Below are 20188 nucleotides of genomic sequence, written 5' to 3' on the forward strand. Positions count from 1 at the left end.
CTCATCACAATTTCAAGATCAGTTTAAGATAATACCAAGAAATTATTACAGGTAAGAATGTACCAGCTAGTTTTAATATAGGTCCCTGGAAAACTGCTCCTGAATTCCCCACCCTCTTTCAAAATATTTCTCAGACTCAGCAGATCTTTCCCACATTGTTCATCACGATCTACCTTCCAATATTTTGTTTTAGTGAACTTTGACTATGAATCTGTCAAGATGGCAAACAACTCCTGCTCCAGTTTCTGTCCTAATGTTAAGACGGTCACCGGTCTCTTCCAAGGAGGATGGGAAGGTGCAGGGTACAAGTGCTCCCAAGAGAGAAAGAAGGGTAGGAGAAAGGGATGCAGAATCCACAGGGAACAACCATGGCGGGGAAGAAGATCTGTGAACAACAGAACGAGCACATACACCATATATTTGAGATTTAAATTCATATTTTAAACACCTGGAATAAATAGCCAAAGCCATTAGCTGCCACCGTCCTACCTCCTTTCCCTATACATTGGAAAGGATGCTGTTGCAAAAGAAGAAATCAAGCAAGGGAAAAGCAGGATATTAGACATTATAAGCAAACATGGAGTTATGAAGGATTCTATCACATTTATGGTGCTTTTCCCTCCTTTTTGGTTTTTTCCTTTTCTTTTGGAGCAGAAGATCGAAGTGACTGAATCTTAACAGGATTGTGAAAGAGAAGATCTCTTCCTCCGCTGTCCTCAAAGTCCTTCTAATCTTTCAGTAGCTCTCCTTTGTCCTTGGGTAAGAAAAGAGAAGCACATCACTTTCCACGAAGAAGCTGGGTATTTCCTATAGGACATCTGCGCCTTACATGAGCTGGGCTCAAAACACCTTTATCTCTTCTCTATCTTTACCAGAAGATTAGCAATGTTATAAAAATAAATTTGATATAAGTGTATATGTACCTTTATGTATATTTATTGTACTCTACGTAAAAATACACATATAGTAGGTAGTCCAAATTCTCAGCTTCTTCCTCTCATAGTACTTTTTTAACACTATCAAGCCTCAGCCTTTGTGGTATGAATACCAGTTCCAGAAGCTGCTTTCTTAGCTGAGTGTCCCCACTGTTTATATGGGTACGTATTTTTGTATTTCATTTCTTAAAACTGAGGTCTTGTATAGACCATTACCTTAACATGGCAGTTGTTCAAGCTTACATATGAACTCTGCAGATCCTCCAGAATACAAAAAGATAAAGAAGAGTAATTTAATACTTAAATGTTTTAGCCAGCTGGCTAAAACCACACCTTGAAGCAAGCTATCACAGGCATAGCATGCTAGATATTGAAAGCTGAAGTATATAAACCACAAGTAATTGCGTCAATTGCTCCATGCAATAGTGTTTTATTATTAAGTGGTAATCAAAGCTGGGGAGAAGGAACACTGGCTCACCATGTGCAACACCACTTTTCATAATAAATGGTTCTGAAAATTTAAACAAACAAAAAACCCACAAACCAATCATTGATTAATTTTTATCTTAAAGAATGTATAGTTCTAACCGCTCATCGAGGATTTCTCTCTATTCTTCAGCAGTGAAAGTATTTTCATTAAGGCATGAGTAAATCTATGCTATTTACACAGAGAAGGCTCTATTACATTATTAAAACATAATTGGAACTTTTCATTTGCTAAAATTAACTCTGAACTCCTCTATGCTGATTGATCTTTATTGCAAGATATTTTATACAGATCTCGCTAATTAGAGTCTTGTTTTCAGTTGAGGGGAAAAGAAAAAATTCAAAATGCAAACCAAGAAGAGAACACTAACTAAGAGACATTTCCCATAAATGGCTAAAGATCATATTAAAAATGTAGGAAGAACCGACACACGTTATTGCCTTCCCTGTAAATAAGACCTATTATTACATAATGTTTCTGTGACAACCAGAAAAAGGAAGATGACATAAGGACACTGTTAAGATAAATTAGTTGCAGCAATTACCTCTATAGAAATAGTTCCTTGTCAGCTAAAGGTTAAGTTACAATAGGAAATCCAGCCAAGTACTCAAAAATCAGTATGCAAGTTATCAAGACTTAGAAAAACTGCCTGCTCTTATTAAAGCTTTTAATCACAGAACTACACCTCTTAAACTCTTGCTTCCAGTAATGGGGCAACTACTGCTGATTGGAGTGACCTGCTTTGCTAGCATGTTAAGAAGGTGTACCTTATAGAAGGTGTACCTCCTAGAAGGTGTACCTCACGTAATGGTTACAGGCAACATGGCTCAGGAGCTCTTGATACAAAAAATGAGCCTTGTAGTGCAGCTAGTCAAGAAAAAGGAAAGAAAAAGGGGGGAAAAAAGGAACTATGAACTTTTTTGCTCAGTCTTTAAGCTGTAGAGGGTTATGCAAGATACCCCACTCTGGTTGTACAGATTTCTGAGCAAACAACAAAGTTCACTGTGTCTTTTGGTACTTCTGAAAGAACTTAAATAAAAAGCACATAGATTTTATTCAATGAGCTAGAAGAGATATACTCGCCCCAGGATCATGATTAAAGGAAATACTTTAAACTATTTCCAATAAAAAACTCCTTTCATAAAGTTTCTTGAGTGCTGAAAAAATTGTAATTGCTATTTGAAACAAAACGTACCCACGTATTTTCTGAACTACAAACTCAAGAGGATGCGTGCCCGACCTCAGTATTTCCCACTTCTGGAAGTATCTAAATGCCAAAATAATCCCACAGCCTGTTAGAACAGGTGGAAGTTTTACCATAGCTGGTTTAGTATTAGCTATTTTTGATTCAGCAATAGCAGTAGCACTCCAAAGCACCAGTAATGGAAATTATTTAAGTGTACCTGCTCAAGATGCAAGGAATTCCTTATGTTATCTTCACTGAAATTCACTATGGATATTTTTAGCAAGTGTCCTTGTAGAATGAAACTTTGAACACAAAGCTAACTATAAATTAAGGTTATATAGATAGGAGGTTACATACAAAAAGAAGCAGTCACCGAAGTACAGTATGAGATCAGGTCTCAGAAAAAAAAACCAACCACCTACCACTCTCCCAGCTTCAACTCACGTAAGAGTTTATGAGCCTCTCATTCAATATATTAAAATAGTAAGACAACTACGTTCTAGCAGGGCAGTAATTTATGCACAGAGTATGGCAAAGCCTTATAAAACTATTGTGAAATTCTCCAAGTTTATCCAACAAGTTTGGGCTGAATTATTTTCTGTATAGAAAGTAAGCCTTCCTGTTTTGCAAGATCTCAGAATAACTTCCATGGCTTTCAATGAACACAAATATGGCAAGTATAAATACACTGTATAACTGACAAAAGGATCCCAGTTTATTCCTTCTGCTCATTTGTGATGCTATATACTGTTGGAGGTTCATAAATTATAGAATATGCTACAAAACTAAAATTTAACTTATCTCAGATATATTGCTCTCAAACCTGCAACGCTGCATGCCAACCCAGCCATTCTACTGACAGTTTTTCTATAGAGCTGACCTGCTAAATCGGGAAACTGACCTGGATTTTAAAAACTGTATTCCAAACTGTGACTTTTGTGGAAAGCTGATAATTGATATTACAATTACTGACTGTGTACTGATTTGAACCTCCATTTCAAATTTAGAAGTCACATCACTTTCTATGGCACGTCGTATTTCATCTTTCAAATCTTCACTTACACCATATGGCAGTTCAATATATGCAATAGTTTTTAAAGGAAGAGATCTTCCAATTTCATTTGTCCTTTACTTAAAAATAGACTCTGTATTCTTTCCCTACCACCTCCAATTTTCCAAAAAGCTTAAGTTCCCATTTGGGCAAAAGAAAATACATGGAAAGTTTCAGTGAGCCTGAAAACAAGAAGATACAGTGGAAACTGCAGCAGGAATAGCCATGCTTGCCCTGCCATAGAACAGTCCTGTCTGTAGGACACTTGCAACCAACAAGATAAATTTCAAAACGTTTCTAAGTGACACCCTGTACTAAGCACATCCTTTAGCTTGCCTGTTCAAGGAAACATCCACCACCGAGTTACTGCTTCTTATATAACTATACGTACTGCACGCACTCTTGTCCTGATTTACCAGAGGATCTCTTATCTAATTGACCCAACTCCATCAGCCAAACACGTGCTGTGCCGTGGGACTGAACTGTGATCCCTGCCCGGCCAACTCACCCCTAGCTGAGCACCGGCCTCCCGCAGCTACAGCTGAGAGGCAGAAATTCCAGACAAACCTTTATCTTATCGCTCGTATACTCAATACGTCAAATAAAACCAAATAAAGCCAAACCACCAGGACGAAAATGATACCCAATTAAATCAACGCATATCGAGTCGTTTAGAATTCATAAAACTTACTGTGGGAAGAGGTGCCATAAATAAAACACATGCTAGCTCTCTGCAGAGATTTCCAGCAGGGGCTTCAAACCCTTAAGGTGGTAAGATCTGCTCTCCAGGCAAAGTACCTGGGCTTGTTCATGGCACAAATTAACTGAACGATACTAAAAACGTGCATCCCAGGATGAGCTAAGGAACAAAGCCACTGTGTGTGGGGTGAAGAGTTATCTTAAAGACAGTTATACCTATATTTCCCCCCCCAAAACACCTAAAGTTTTGTATTAAAAATGCTAGCAGACCACAACTCACGTTCCTCATGGAAACATTTATCATTTGAGGAAAATCTTCAGAACTTCAGCTAACATTAAGTAAATAAGCAGATGGGAGGAAAAAAGAAAAAGGTAGGCAGTTTGATGCCACTTATTTGCTAACGCTTGTTTCAAACTCTTGGCTCCAGCAAACCCCAGACATTTAATTTACTTGCTTTCCTTGCAATTTAAAATTACATACCTCTATAATTACTGTTTGGGGTTTTTTGTTTTGGTTTTTTAAAGGAGGGGGGAAGAAAACAAAGCATTTAGCCAGCTAGTATTACAAACTATATTTAAAAGACTCTCTGCTAAAAAGTAACAGTGCTGTCTGTCCAGAGGATACAAAACACACAGAAAAAACCTACAAAATTTGTTCTTGAATCAATAACTAGAGTATCAGTCAACCTTATCGATTTTTTTAAAGTAACTGCTATAGAAAATATGGATATGTGCAACACTAGATAGACAAAAAGGCCCAAATATTTTCACAATGCCAAATGATACTTACACAGAGGGCTTTAACGTACCCCTGTGAAGGATATAACTCAAAGAGAACTTGTGCATTAAACTGTTGTTTAATCCACTACAAACAAAAATATTTGCAAGGATATTTTACCTGCTGTCCACATCAGGATTATTTCATTATTATTCTGAAACAACTACCAGCCTCATCTACAAGCAAAAATGTTGTTTCATTTATTTTTTTCCCAAACCCATTTGGGCACACTTGTTGTCACACAACTCGACCAGATCAGGCAGACAGACCCATCACGCACTAAAGGTGTCTCTGCTATGTTGACGATCCTGTTCCGAGCAGAACAGTTCACCCGGCTTCACCTGACTCATAAGACACCAAACAGCTCTCGTTTTCTGGGTTGAAAGACTTCTCCAGTGAAAATACTGCTACGGTCCTGAAAATACATTGCTCAACAGCAAAAAAATACCGGTTTTATTTTAAATAAAAAATGTTGAGGAAGTAGGGAAGGGAAAGGAAAAGGGCATCAGAGAAAGCTTTCTGCACGCTGTGTTCAGCAGCAGACCTCCAATGAGCCAGTGAGCAAAGATAGGAATCTTCAAATCAATGGCTCCCTTAGTGCCGAAAACAAACCTTCAACAATCCCATTCTTCATTAAACAGTTCAGGAGATTTGCTCTGAACAGATTTCACAGAAATCCAGGTCTCTAACAGAGTAGCTATTGTTTCATCAAGTTCTTCTCTGACGTAACGCAGTCGCCACAGAACTCACCACATCCACATGCAGGTCTGGATGCAAAGAACACTTGGGATTTGTCAAAAGGGATTTTTACAGCTCTCTTGAACTTGAAAAAAATTATTCCTATGTGCTATTTGGAGAACTGGCTGCTTCTGTGAGAATTTTTTCACCATACAATCACAAAGCATAAAATCGTCTGGGGAATTTTTTTGTAGATTCATTTAATTCAGAAGACCATAAATTCTTATACAGAATTTAACATTCCGGAGTTGTTATTCTTAATCCTGATGCACCAGAATAAAACCCACAACAGACCTAACATTGTTGGGACACTTCTATTACATCCAAACTCAATCCACTTTACCCACATTACTGGGAAAGTTATGTTCTAACTTCAGTACGGGTCTTTCAGTGGAAAATTTGGGGCAAATCCAGCATATTTTAAATAATTTTTTTTAAATTGCTGGTTTAACACCCAAGGGAACATGCATGCTGTTCTGTAGTAAGACCAGTCATAAAATTACTCCTCCTTTCTAGAAAGCATTTAATCTTAAAATGCATACACCATCCATACAAGGCATTAAAAAGAGATTAACTAATAATAACCCATAAAATATATTTTATCTATTAAAATACAAAAATATAAATTAAGATATACTTGGGAAATATTTCACAATTGATTCTACAGCATGAGATATCTCAGGTCACAATGGAATATCAGTTGATTTCAGAAGAGACGCACACACTGGTGTAATTCCAGAACAGCTTTCTCTCAGCCAAGAGAACAATAAACACCTTTGGAGTTAAATGTCCAATTATAACAGATACAGTAATTAAATAAACCTGCCAAAACCAGAGACTCTGTAAGACTGTGTCAGCATAGCAGATGGCATGCTGGGGCGGCGAGGGGGAGGGGGGCAAGGAGAGCAATGCATTTTTATTTCCCAGCTTTCAGATCCCAACAGATTTTGGAATTTTAGTAGAAAAAGAAATCACAGCAGAAGGTAAACCAGTTTCACTGCTGTAAACTGGGGTAAGTAAACTGATTTCAAAATAGTTCGCATTTCCAACCCTCCCAACTAATGAAATCCCAAGCTAAAAAAATTTCAGCCCTTCTAAAGAATCTATAAATTACTTTCTATGATCTCCTAGACCAATCACATTTCGATGCATTCCATAAAGCATTTCAAAACATACACCAAAGCTATGATCTAGAAGCAACAAACCACTGCGTTCTGAAAGAAGATGAAAATAATTCTTCACTCCCTAAAACTTAACAACCATGGATGAAAGAAAAGGATAAAAAGGGAGCATGTGGTAGTAACTGCAAGGAAAATACAGCCACAGCTTTTCAGCCAACATTTTTAACTCTAATACCCACTTAGTTCAAATGAGAGGTTCCAAAAAAATACATGGCAGAAGTACATAGGAATGTCTGCAAACCTGTCATACAGCGCCTGCTTCTTTCTGATGGGGTCCCTCCTTCAAAACCCATTTTTCATTCTGCCGGGTCACCCATCTAAACCAGTCCCAAATCTCTGACGTTTTTAAACAGACTGCTTTGCCTTCCTTATCTACAGAGATAGAACTGTACAGTCTGCATCCCCTTTACCTCTCTCAGCAGCACTGACTTAGCTGCAGCCTGCAATCGTTCTAACCTTACCGCTGATGCAGACTGCAAGCCTACATGCTCCCTTAAATGAGACCACCAGCAGGAAGGTAGAGTCAGCGTAACTACTCACCAACACGCAACAGAAACCCTGCCATGCCTTTTCAGGTGGGTCAGATAATTTCTGTGGGTATCAAGGATGGCCACCCTCCCTGGTCCTTTCCGCAGGGACCGACGGGACACACTGAATGGCTGTGGAAGCCTCTGCACCTCCTGGCTCACCAGATTTACTCCACAGGAAAGAATTAGTTTGGTTCATACCTCACATTTCTGGCAGCTGCTGGGCTTACCTTGCACGTGCCACATAGGGTGTATGAACAGACAATCCATAAACTCTGGGTTTATTTCTGGAAGGAATGAGACTTGGGGCACGCTTTCAGAGGTAAAACAATTCACATAGCCTGGATCTGTTGCCTGTCCTCCCCGAGCAACTTCCAGTCCCTTCTCCATCACGTAGGGAATACAAATCACAGATGCAAGAAACGAGTTTCTGACCACCTCTGGTAATAAAGCAGTAGGAAAGGGTTCCTGTGAGCAGCCAAATAATTAAACCCTACCCTTGATTTGCTTCCGATTTGTTCCCAGATGAAAAAAGCTCAACTGGCAGCCACTATTCATAGATAGCATACAGGCTTGCAAGTTCACCTCACCTTGTGCAAAGGATGTATTTCAGCTTTATTTGAGCTGCAGATTTAAAGAAGGTCCTCCCTTTCTAGCTCATGAAGTGCATGAACATCTGATTAATGCATTATGTGCTGAAGCACATTAAAACTACAAAAGCAAGCTGGAAGGGTGGATGTTGTTCATCTTGCTCTACCACTTACTCAGGCTGTTCCCATTTACAGATCTGACTTATTTTTAATGTACAAATAAAGGTACTTCTCCACCATCACAGCAAAGATTTTGGTGCCTGCTGACTTAAGTAGGCTATTATTAACTCACTAGAGCGATGGAAACTTGTTATCACTATGGGATTTTTGACATAGCTAGCCTCAGACAACCCTCTGAATATCCAAAACACCACCAAAAAAACATAACCAAAACATTATGCCTACATTTAAATGATTACAAATCAATAATATTTCTCTGTAGCATGGGTGAGAGGAAAAGGCAAGAGAAAGTGCTAGTGGGACATGAAATAGGTGACAGCACCCAATTACTGCTAAGGATGATGACATTTCACATAACTTATCTTTAGACACGGTATCAAGGAAACCCGATTTCTTTTTATGACCAAGACTACCAACATTAGGAAAGAGGCCCGCAAGCAAACAAACAAAGAAGCACCTGAAACAGATTTGGAATTCTGTTCACTTTAACAGCAAGTACAATTTAAAAAAAAAAAAACAAAAACAACAAAAGTCACTTTGTGTAAGTTACAGAAATCACCTCAGAGCAGAAAATTAAGATTAGGCTGGTCCCAGGCTAGAATTAAAATATCAGCACTGGAGCCCACTGCCTGAGGAAGACAGAAGTCAGTCATACAACCCTTGAACTGTTCTCACTTCCTTCGCAAGAGGAATGCACGTGCATTACTCACGGACAGGATCATGGAGGTGTGATGGGGTACACGCCTGCACACCGATGTCCCAGTATTTGCTAGCTACAGCAGGGGAAGCGAACATTTCGGTCAGCTCTCTACAGCGAGCAGAGTTCTTGGGAGATTAGAACAGGATGGAGAAAGTAGGGTGAGCTGGGAGAAAAGCCAAAACAAGAATTTGCTTAGTATATTTCACCTACTGTCGAATTACAAAGACTTAAGCGTTTTTAAATTCAGCTCACTGACAAAGAGCTACTGGATTCAGTTACACTTCCATTGCCCCCAGGAGAGAGAACCAGCTCTCCTCCCAGGGCGAGCTAGGTCTGCAGTTGCTCAAGAGTGCACGCCGCCCGCAGCCCTCATCTCAGGGCACAAGTAGCATGACAGCATTCTAGAGACATCCGTGTACCTGGACTCTTATCAGAAGATAAAGCTCCCCACTAAAACTGTTTCAGTAGTTTCTGTTTACTCTAGAAAAGTGCAAAGAAGAAACTTAACTGGGTTTATTTAGGCAAATGTGAAAGCAGCTAATTACTATCTGAAATTATATATAATGCTTATTTAGGCATTTTTAAAAATTTCCACCCTCTGTTTTTGAGGGGAACAGCTGTTTGAGCTACTGTGTCTTATAGTGTTGATATAATGAGGCTAGTCAAACATAAAAATTGAGCTCTCCATCACAACCTCATGATGACTGCTTGAAATATTCTTTTACACTGATTTTCCCATTAGCATCCAACCATTTTATTATTAGTAGGTTTTGAAAGTCTCAGCTACACTCTTGCATTCCTCTTCATTAATCTTTCTTTTAAATATTATAGCCAGACCTGTAAAACCTACACAATGCAACGTACTGTGAGAGAGCTTAAAGTCATTCATTTTACCTCCAAGTCAATACTCAGGCTGCTAAAACGTACCATTTGACTGCACCATTTACCAAAAGCACTACCAAGTTTCTTATCTTACACATACTTCACAGCATTGCTAATTAAGATACAAGCACAGACATCCTAATGCCTAACTACTGACTTAAACCTAGGTCTGGCTAGCTCTAATGCAGAGGGGAAGAGAAGATGGTGTTTCTCCTACCCTAGTAAGCTTGAGTTCCCCAGCTGGGTATTCAGATATCAAATCAAAAGCACAAAACTCTTATCAAACACTTGTATGGACTTGAAATACTCTGATTCATCAAGTTGGATAATACCAACTAAAAAGCAGAATGATCTGTGAGGACAAAAACTCCCTTTTTGCTCTAGCAAGGAAAACTAAATATATTTGATAAAATGAAAATCAACTCAAGAAAAAAAATATCTGAAATGTAAAACAGGATATCCATTCCAGATGACTGTTCACTAACCGAAGGTATAATGAAGCAATGCAGGTAGGATATACAATTTACTGTCTCCATCTTATCTCCTAATTTTTGCTTATTGCATAGTGGTAGAGGTATTACCTACTCAAGCAGGTCAAAGAAAGTACAGTTTTTCAGCTCTCCCACCAAATGCCGATGCAGAATTGCAGGCTACCCACAGAACCGAACTAGCTGCAACACCTCCATGTTAAACACCACAAGCCTAAATAACCACGCCAAAATTAAATAAATGATTTTCAGAAATAGCTTTTTTTTGTGGAGTGGGGGGAACAACTAATTAAATTATATTGAGAGATCACAGCACCACTTGCACTTTGTAAATGTTTTCTGTTTATTATACTTCCAGCGCACTCACTTCCAGTAAAGCTCACCAGTGCCGAGTGGTACGTGGCACAAAGACCCGCCTAAGCTGTACTGGACTTACACCTCAAGCTCCCCTCCAGCCTACGGGGAGAAAGGACTGCAGACAGGCTATCATTCTAGAGAAAGAAAAGACAACAGTAAGGAGGTGGAGGTCCTGGTAACGGCAAAGCCAAGATACATACGGGAAATATTTGCTTTAACAGATGCAATTCTTCAAATTATACAGCCAGGGTGCAGTCAGAGAAGGCAAAGTTGATTGAACTCCCTAAGCAGCACCACATTATTTCCAGGAAAAAAGGAGGAGGTAGCTCTGATGTCAGAATGCACTGATTCAGATGCAAACTGGGCAGCAAACTAAGGCACAGGAAAGGACCACAGGGCCACGATGAGGGTGGGAAGCAAAACATCCCCTTTGGTAGCAGTAAGATACTGGGTTAGCAAAACAGCTGAGCTGATCTAAGCATACTGTCAAGGTACATCAAAATAATCCCCCAAAGCCTACTTACTCTAGGCATCCAGGAAAAGACTACAGATCTGTCACACTTTAAAAGGCATTCTTTTTTAGCACCTGTATCCTGATGTTCAGGAAGGAAAGGAAGCTAACTGTATTTCTTTATTTCTCGGAGAGCTGCCAATGAAGCAAGAACATACTGCCTAAGGTCACATTTTAGGTGAGAAGATACCCTGGGTTTAAGAATAGCATCCATTCTCATCTGGCACTAAAGATTTTTTTTCTAATTCATGGTATAATTAATGTATTAGGAGTTAGTTGGGTTTTAATTAGAAGAGATTTTTCTTGTCCTGCATGCAAGATCTTTATATTTACCAGAAAAACCCAGTAATGACACCCAAGAGGATAGTCAAAAAAGACCAACCTTATCTTAGCAGTGCTAATTTTTCCTACGTTCTCTCTGCAGAGAGGAAAGAAAAGAGCTGCTCTGAATCCCCCTCAGTCCCCACTGTGCAAGCCTAGGGACTCACTGCCTAATTAGCTTTTGCGAATAATCCTCCCCCTCTCTGCAAAGTCTACCTGTATTCTGCAGATCATCTACATCCATGTGACCAGAAAACATCTTTCTACAACCTGAAAACAGGATTTTTCTGAAAGCAGAAAAGATTCAGTCTTGCACATTTTCTACAGCACAAAGAAAGTGCAGCCTAAAGTATACTGTATCGTGTTGTCCAGCAAAGTACTATGATTATACTAGTACCAAATATTTCTCTTGTGAGCTACAAAACACCGAGCACAACCAGATGATACATTCAAACAATGACTCGTTTGTTAGCAGCCTTCATCACCGCAGAACGTTCACCTGTAATGTTAGCTGGCAGCCCAAACCAGGACAAGGATGATGAGTGCTTTCTGCCCTCTTTCCCTACATAAGCAACATAAAAAGACCGCATTGTTTCACTACTATATTTGAAACAATTACAGAGAAATTAACAGTGAAGAATCCACAACTGCTACATACAGAGGTAGGTTTTACACGGAAAACTGCACGCATACAAACTGTTCTTTCTACAGCTGAAAACTGAAACGGGATTTTGCCACATAAAACTTTTACAAAAGAAACCAAGAATAAGACAGACCAATTGCTTAACAACGCAAAGGCTTCAGTCCTCATCAAGAGCATTTGTGAAGCTGGCACAAATTAAAAGGACAAAGGTTAGTTAGGGGGATATTTCTGCTTCTCAATGCCTCTGGCTGCCAAGCCAGTTCCTGCCGGTTTAAGAGGTTAATGTCCATCCCAACCTCACATCTTTGTTTAGTGCCCCTCAAGCAGGCCAAGGTAAGTGCTGGCAGGGCTGCCCCACAGGCTAGTCTGCAGCATAACCCTGCGAACATTTGCAGCAGCACGATCAAGGAGTCAGTAAACTACAGCTTGTGAAATCAGGAGTGAGCTTCTTCCAACTAGTTCTGCATCCAGAGGCGTTGCAACACCAGACGATGCTAAGTTCCTAGAAAGTTGTCTAGGATATTTGTCAGCTATGATATCAGTGATTCATTACTCTTTCCCTAGTGTGAGATTACTACCTTGAGCAGGAATTCGTTCAAGATCAATCACTCTCAGACTTTCTGGCCAGATCACCCTTAGCCATGCACTCTTCTAATGCCTTCAGCTGAAGCTCTATTAAATTTGCTGTTTAACAGAATGCTGCAAACTACAGTTTAGACAATACTGCAGCCACGGAACACAGGAGAAACTGGTAAGACTTTGACATTTCAAACATCATTAACTGCACCTACTCCTGTAGATTAACTGATTTTTGTAATTGAAGAGAAAGTTGATTAACAGTTCTGTAATTACACAACCGGTTTTTTTAGGCTCAAATCATCTGTCACTTAAGCACATGCATAATTTAACCTATTCAGGTGACTGAAGTGATGCCTGACTAAATACTTGCATGACCGCAGCAGCCACAGGGACAGGCTTTGAAAGGAAGCAGAGGTTTTTCAGACTGGCTCTAGCCACAAACCAGTATACTGCATTAAGCTTACTACACAAGACCAATACACATGCAATTTTAACAACGTTGCACGTCGGTGTGACCCTCTTTGAACCTGGCCACGTGGTTGCTGTGCTGAGCTCTGTCAGATATATTAGTAGCATGCAGCTTCGCACTCTCCTACCCCAAAGAAATAGGTTCGGCTTCTTGAGAAAGTTAAACAGGAACAGGAATAGCACTAGAAAGCAAATAAGCAGCATGTTAAGAAGATGGAGAGAAAAAAACTAGCATTATCATGTTATGTGAGACAAATTACCAGCGGTGGATCATTTGCCAACAGAAATAACTTGATGGGAAGGGTCAAACTCATCTTGACGCAGCTCAGTGCACAGACTACAGCACAGCATACCTGGTAAAAAAGTCATCTTACATCTAGTAGCACACACTCAGAATGTCAAGAAAAGCATTCTATCTAAACAGAAATTTAGATACAGAAGTATTCCAATGTCGCTACTCCATGCCTGCAGTACAATTAGACCAGGTCTGCAATGCGATTTGGTTTATACTTCAAAGAGGCTACAGAACTTGACTTGTGATGGTGCAGCTCCATCCATGCCTGTGCACAAGGCTGTAAGACAGAGTAAACACTCATACAGAGAGGGTGGCACGCAGAGTAACTGAACACTTACTAACAGGATGGCACAAGTCAACTCTCAAGCACCTCAAAGCAAGCCTCCAAACCAGCTTCACAGCTCACATCAAGTTTAGGTGTGCCACAGTCCAATTTCCTAAGCCTCTGCACATGATCCCACCCTATCTCATACCAGCACTGGCACTTATGCAGTCACATGGAGAGCCAATCCAGGGAAATGACCGACAAAATAATTAATCCTAAAAGAAAAAAAAAAAAAAAAAAGGAAGTGATTAGAATACATGTTTGTTCAATTCAGATCCCGAAACAGTCACCAAGTACAGAGGGAAGCAAAAGAGACAGGTGGAAGGGTGACAGCCAGGGCTTAGGTGAGTTTAGACTGGATTACAGCCACACCTTTAAGAAGTCTTGGCAGATTTGGGAGCGGCTAGTAAAGATGCTGTGGACTTGAACATCGACCCTGCCCTGCATCTGAGATTATTACCCTGCAACACACACATCCACACCTCAGGCACTCCAGGTCCGTCTTGGGAACTATATTGTCAATGAAGTGAGTAATAGTGGGAAGACCTGGACTGCTAAGTAGTACTAGTTCTAGAAGTGCCTTGAATCTAGAATTTTTTAGGCAAGGAGTGCTTGTGAAATACAGTATTCCTAACAGAGCAACCAGAAAATCATTTGCAGAAGGCATAAATGTAAATTTGAAGTCATGTTTGTCAAGTCCTCATTCACAAAAATTGATTACCACTTTGCAGTATTAGGCAAAGAAAAACTTCCCAGATATTAGGATAAGAACTGTCAACCAGAGTCATCTTGCAAAATACCACCAAGCACAAGGTAGGAGGCTACAAAGTGAAGGCATCTTTCTGTTTCTGTTGTCTCTTAGCAAAGATGACAAGAATCAAGTAGACAAGTAGATAAGATTAAGAAAACAACTACCTCTTTGGGTAGAGGTAAGTGGGAATGCTGCACAGAACAAAGGCTGGTATTCAGTTGCAATAATCATTGTGTAAAAACTGACAGAGCTGTAACCGACACTTTTCCCAGGCTTTGAAGATTACATAGTTATATTACGGTGAAAGACTGAACACCTAGATTCAATTAATTTAGAGCTGTAACAGCAGGAATGGATTAGTGTATGACAGCAAAAATATACTGCATTAATAACCCAAAAGGTTATCAGTAAAAAATAAAAACAAAAAATAAAAATCAGCAAATCAGAAATTAATAGAAATATGCCAATTCTCAGAACCTGCGGCTTCTTTTTTTAAAATCTCACTTGATTAGTAGTAAACAATTAAAGACAAAATTCAATAGCACTGGGAGTCATCCATATCCGACTTTGGGATCCCCAACTAGGAAGCAACAGGCTGTCACAGACCTTAAGAGCGTTCCAAAGCTCTCCAACTCAGAAAAAGGCCTCCCCAACCTTTTGTTATTACAATTACTAGCACTAAGTCTAGACATTGATAAGATTCACATGTGCATAACTTTCAGACATAGACAAGCTACAGGCACACATCTACCTATACTCTTTGAAAGTTAGCCAGTTGCACACTCTGTGCAAAGCACATGATGTGCACGTAAACAAAATAAGCACTTCATGTTGGACTGTATCTGAGTGCTAACTAGTGATCTCCACAGACAGGCTGAAGATGAAGTATCAACCAAGCTTTCTGAAGTTGGATGATCTTCTGAAAACGTTAGCTGTCAAAGCACACACAACAGAGTACCAACTTGATTCTGGAATCAGCCTGTAACATTCCAATTTTGCAGCTGTAGAAAGTCAACAGATACGCTAGCACACATATCAAACGCCGTCCTCCTTCAGCTGAAATGAAATCAAATAAAAATGGGTTGGGATACACTAACCCCGCAACTGCACATCTGCCATACACACAGAGAGATCAAACATCTCAGAAAATCCGATAATAAGAAATGCATGAAACAGCTCGATTTCGAATGAGTTTGTAAGAGTCTTTAGGAAAAAAAATAATGTTGCTTTTAACAACATAAGTATTAAATAATTTGCAACTTTGATGCGACTTTTAGAATTTATTTAAAAAAAAAAACCACACACAGACACTCCCAGAATTAAGGTTTAATCCAAGCCTACCACCTCAGTAACATCTGAACTTTGGTTAAGGGGAAGAAAATGCAGAACTTATATACCAAGTTTAATCTGTTCTAATGTGCTGTCAAGTTTGTTACCATACTTTAAAATCTTCTTGGCAATCAACCACTACATTTATTTTACAGGCTATTCCTGCAACATCCTCATACCATATGTTGTCAAACCACTTTCCACAGTTAAATATTCTAGTCCTTTCATAAGGCAGCTTTTGGGAATTATCAGCACCACAATCAGCAACAGCTATTTTTCTCCCTGTATCTCCCATACAGTTAGAATATTTTTTGCCCAATTCTTGAGAAGGAAAAAACCAAACCAATACAGTTAAGGATAACAACATTAGTTATCCCAGTTTCTCTCTTGTTTTTTTTTATTTCATTATCCCATCAGAAGTTCACTGGCCTTTCCTTCTGTGGTAAGAAATCTCCTCTGCCCACCTAACAGCCATCAGACAACACTTGTTGTCCCTGCTTCCCTTCAAGAATTCTAGTGGCTGGGGAGAAAAACAAATTTGAGCTGTTCTGTGGTTCCAGCAAACCTGGTAGTTAAAGAAAGTGGCTCACACCCCTGCTTTAAAACGTCTCATATCCACTTTACATACTAAGCAAAATATGGGTGTAAAGGGGGCTGAAAAAGCCTCACCACTCCTCAAAAAAACAGCATTCTCTCCGTCAGTGCAACAGCTGTGATGGAGACCGGTCCGAAACACTTCTGCTGAGGCCCGTGGTCCCATCCAGCCGGATGCCATGGCTCAGTGTGCCAAACAGCACTGGGTTAGCGAGCGGCTGCTACCAGACAGAGCAGTCACCGCCCGCACACCCTGCCTCCTCCCCTGCGCAGCAGCACCGATGCCCCGAGCCAGGTCAGGAAGCTAAGCTTGCCAATACAAAGGTTTTGGGGGTTTACTTTTTTGGTTCTTTTGTTAGGTTAGCTTTCTATTACTTGAAATACAAAAATATCTACAATTCAAGTGAAAGAAAAGCTAAGCTTAAAGTAATAAAAAAACCAGAAACCAAGGATGAGGTAGATCATTTTTGGTATAGGTTGTATCGCAATATATATTAACATGACACTATTACCTGTACATTCTCATGATTTGAGCAAAAGAGATGGAATTAAATCAAATAAAGGGCAGTAACAAGAGTGCAGAGAATACAATAGAGGAGAATGAAAGTTTCAGGCCAGAGAACATAAAGAAACAATGCAACAAACTCCCAAGTTTTACCACAGGTCAAGTCAGTATCATGGACTACTTTTGTAGAAATAATGAAGCATATAGACTAATTTGTCAGAGGCCACTACCTACAGTAGTAGATACAGGCAGTATCAGAGGTAAGAAGTGACATTATCTTCAATAATCATGTTAAGTACCTTATTCAAATATACACACAGGGTGAGATTATTCAGTAATTTATCTGCTGAAAAGTCAACTGCCAGAATTTCAACCGGTGAAGCTAAAATACACCAAGACGGAATTATTCACATCAGAAACAAGAAACATGACCTCAAAGACAAAACTTCAATTCTGGAAAACACACACATTGATTTTACTGTCAGTTTGCCTTTAAAAAAGTAGACAAAGAAACCAGAACTGATGTTACTTGTTTCAGCAAATTAAGGTGGCACGCAAATATTGCGGCCAAAGTAGACACGATTAAAGGAAACGAAGGATTCCAAAAGAAATAAATATCTTAAAAAAAAAAAAAAAAAGGAACAAGACAAAGATACATTTTTCAGGTTAAGTATATCGGCATGAGAAGTATCATTTCGTTGTCTTGATTTTTGAAGGCATAAGTCACGATTTCAAAATCCAACCTCAAGTCTTTAAAGACTAGAACTTCAAATTTGGGCTTGTTTCTGACAACACGCTGACAGCATCAGTTTAGTAAGAGTGTCACTGCTAGTATAGCTACGTATTAAACTCCTACTTAGGGTAATCAGGGTCTTTCTGGGAAAGAAAATTAAACCTGCTATGCAAAAACCTGTCAAGTACACAAACTGTTGACTATAAATGTATCTCCCTCCCTTCACACACACTTTTTGACAAGTCCTCTTAGAGACTGATTTGCAGCATTACTAGTGTAAAGTCGACAAACCGATACAGCCAAACTCTATTGTGTCAGCATCAATTACTTAAGTTCAAGACAACATTGATTAGTTTAGAAAACACTCATCTGTCATGACCGTCCACAAGGAGCGAACAGTTAACAGAAAGCACATCACGAAGGGACAAGAAAGAGAAGAAGGAGAAGTTTGGGTGTCGGTGAAAAGCTTCCAGGAAAGAGAAGCACAGCAAGTGGTAAAGATAATGATGGGAAAAAGAGAGGAGTCTGGATGCTGCAGTCTATCGCCAGCAGAGCAGAGAAAGCAGGGCTGATGCGATAAGACAAAAAGGTAAGTCAGCGAGACTAGAGTTAGGCAGAGCCTCAAGGGACAAGAAAAGAAACGAAAGTTTAAAACACAATGGAGTGCCTCTCTCTGAGATAATCCACGTGGGGAGGTAGACGATCTGATAGAGTATCTTTAAATACAAGTGAGATAGCTGTTAAATGCAAAGTGATGTTTCAAGGTGCCTTTGTTCGACAAGTGAAAATCACCCTTCCACTCCTGAGTTCAAACAAGCAGAAAAAAAATATCAAAGTGAAACATCAGGAAACCAAGGTACAAACAGTCCAACACCGGCCTAAACAGTTCCACATGCACAAAGGTTTTTTCACCTACTTTAAATAGCTAAGTCAAGAATGGCCTCATACCAGAAGGTATGAAGGATGATCTAGCAAACACTTATCTCACCCACACAGACACATTAAAAAAAAAAAAAAAAAGACATAAAGACTTAACTCCCAGAATTGCCACACTGAAATACTCACTCTTGAGGATAATTCCTGATTTAAAGTTGGACACTGCCCAGCAATTATTCAAAACTGCTAAACAGTCATGCAGCAGCAGGGAAATTTTTAGCAAAATGAACCTGCGTTAAACATCCCACATTCAACTTAGGCAAAACACAGGTGTTTAAACAGTGGTTTCAAAATATCCGATAAACACGGGGTAAGTATAAAACATTGCAAACACGCTACATCGCCAGCAAAACTGCTGAGCCGCAATCAGTTTACAAATCTATCATGGTTAAAACCAATCTGTGCATTTCTAGGCTATGTCAGCACCGACTGAACACTGGAGCTAAAACCCAAACCAGCTAAATACCAACCACACCCCAGAACTAAAAATAAAAACCACCTCAGGAGAGAAGTGCAAGTACCACCACACAGGTGGGAGATGCCAAGCGCGCTTTCCAGTGGGAAAAGCCAAAGGGAAGGCTCCTGCTGGAAGGGTGCTGGATTTGCAGGTTCTGGAAGAAGATGGCCCGCGTTTCTACACAGCTCACAGGTACCGTCAGAAACAGAAGGTTCACAGGTAAGAACCCCTGTGGCTTTGAAGGATATACTATGACATGGAACACCTTTATCTGACATGAAACAAAGCAGCTGGCTGGAAGTTCAAGCAGAGCGTGGAAATCCACAGATCCACGCTCCGCACTCTCAAAATTATCTGAAAGCGCTTGGCGGTTCGCTCCGAATTCTGTGAGCATCACCTAAGGAATAAACTCGCAGGGATAAAGAACCGACTCGCAGCCAAAGACAGAGCTGGGGTTAAAGCCGTGTTTTCCCGTAGGAACCCGCCCAGCTCTCTGCAAGGGCTCACACGCTCCCCTGGACATGGCAACGCGTCGAAATGGTACAAACGACACGGGGAGACAGACGAGCCGGGAGGCACAGCCGCATCCCCGGGAACGGCGCCGTCGGCCGCACCACTCCGGTACCGGGCGACACCGCGCCGAGGAGCCCCGCAGGAAGGCGGCGCCCCGGGCAGCGGGACCCCCGCCGGGGGGCGGAGGGCAGCAGGGCGGCGCGGCCGGGCCGCCGGCACCAAACGGCGGCTCCGCAGATGCCGGGCGGCGGCGGCCGCCTCGCCCCGGCGGCTCGGGGCAGCCCGGGCAGCTGCGGGCCGGGGGTGACGCCGGGCCGGGCCGGGCCCCAGGCGGCCGAGCCCGCGCCTCCCCTTCCGGCGCGGAGGTGTCAGCCCGGCGGGTCCCTCCTTCCCGCCGCCGCGGCACCCCGGACGGGGCGGGCAGGGCGGCAGCCGCCGCGGCGGAGGCG

General features: G+C 40.8%; 1 protein-coding gene across 6 annotated transcripts in view; it reads right to left on the reverse strand.

Annotated features, from left to right (window-relative positions):
* TRPM7 (transient receptor potential cation channel subfamily M member 7) overlaps positions 1 to 20188 on the reverse strand; it is a 59176-nt gene that overhangs the window by 38532 nt on the left and 456 nt on the right. The window contains exon 1 of one of the 6 annotated variants that reach the window (XM_040599894.1): positions 174 to 3674. The exons of the other annotated variants lie outside the window; for them this stretch is intronic. The gene's annotated coding sequence lies outside the window, so the exon portion shown is untranslated. Of the gene's footprint in view, positions 1 to 173; positions 3675 to 20188 lie in introns of those variants that run through there. 6 annotated transcript variants of the gene reach the window in all.

Source organism: Falco naumanni, chromosome 7 (genome assembly GCF_017639655.2).
Source record: "Falco naumanni isolate bFalNau1 chromosome 7, bFalNau1.pat, whole genome shotgun sequence".
NCBI classification, from domain to species: domain Eukaryota; kingdom Metazoa; phylum Chordata; class Aves; order Falconiformes; family Falconidae; genus Falco; species Falco naumanni.